Source organism: Nicotiana attenuata, chromosome 10, assembly GCF_001879085.1.
Source record: "Nicotiana attenuata strain UT chromosome 10, NIATTr2, whole genome shotgun sequence".
Lineage (NCBI taxonomy): Eukaryota > Viridiplantae > Streptophyta > Magnoliopsida > Solanales > Solanaceae > Nicotiana > Nicotiana attenuata.
In genome coordinates, this window is record NC_031998.1 from 7,090,749 (window position 1) to 7,092,389 (window position 1,641).

Genomic DNA, 1,641 nt, shown 5'->3' on the forward strand with positions numbered 1-1,641 from the left:
TAAATGGCACGCCTCGAATTCTAATTTCAAAGGATTTTATTATTCGAGGTTGTTACAATCGGTTACATGAAAAGAACCCCCGGATTTTAGCAATTATAAATCACAACTCCGACACGGGAATCGTACCTGTAGCCACGATGGTTCATTATAGCATGCCTATTAAAGGTCACATTTCCTAAACCACTTTATCGAAACAGTTTCATCTACAATAAACCTAGATAAATTACAAATCAAAACTTATTAAGCTTCTAAAAATCAAACTAACTAATAGCCTATTCACGTCATTGGAATCATCAGTTCAACAAACCAATTCAAAGGACTATTTAAACAACAGTACGAAGCATAAGAGAATTTAACAAATGCACGAACTTAACAGATCCGAAAACAAGCATATGTGCAAGGAAAACTCATATTGCATTCAACTTAATAAATAACAAGTGCACGATAACTGATATAATCAAACATGAGCATATCTAACAGATTGATCTCCGTATCATGAACTATTCTTCTGAGATGTTATGTATACATTTGATCATCCAAATAGACTAAACACCAAATCAAAGGCAAACGTAGCATACCTTCATTTGACTTTTTCATTGAAAACCAATTTCAAACATTTTCAATACCAACTTCAAAACTTTCTCATATTAACGTGTTCAAGGAAAATAACCAGACAAGAAGAAATACAAAGCAATATGAACATCAACATGAACAAACCCTTTCAAACATTCATGTACCAAATAAACCCGTTTCATCCAAATTTACTGAACGAAATAGAGAAGAAAGACGAGAGTGAGAATCTGACCTAAATTATATTAATAAGAACTCAGTTACAATAAACTCCGACGAACAAATCTGGCCGGAAAAAGCAATAGTAACAAGAGCCCGGACAGCAACACTTGAACCGGAACCGTGAACCTCGACTCAACACAACTTTAGGCGTTTCTGCTTGCTCCCCTGTTTTCGTTACTGTTTTTTTTTTTTTAAACTCCTTTTCTTCTTTCCTTTTGCAGCTAGCTACTGGTTTGGTTAGGGATGGGAGTTCAGAGAGACGGGGTTCGTTACTGGAGTTTTGGGTGTGTTATGGTTGAAGGAGAAAGGTGGAGATAGCTGTTTGGTTCAAGCCGGCGTGAGACTGGTCGTTGGTGGACGTGAGGACGAAGACGAAGACCGGCGGGGTGGGGTCGTCGCCGTTGCTGCTTTGAGTCTTTGGGTTGGTCTTTTTGCAGGTTCTTTTGTGTAGATGAACGTGAGGAAGATGAAAAATACGGGGGGTCGTTGTTCTCTTGCGGCGCTCACCTTCAGATTTTTGGGCGTATTTTGTTGTGTGTTAGCTCATTGTAGGCGTAGGTTTATGTAGGTGTAGGGTATAGGTTTATATTTTGTGCATTTTGCCAATTAGTCCCTAGGTCTTTTGTGTTAAGTCCTTAGGGTCTTTTTATTTATTTTTTTGTCCAAAGAAGAGTCTAGAAGGGACCCTAGGCTTAATGGACTAATCCAGATTGGGCCTAGAACTGGGCTCTAAAACTCTTAAAATTGTGATCCAACACCTTAATTGACTCTTCTTTCTTTTCTTTTCTTTTTTTAAAATAAGATAAAAATACTACACAATGCAAAAACTAACACTAATTAATTAAACTA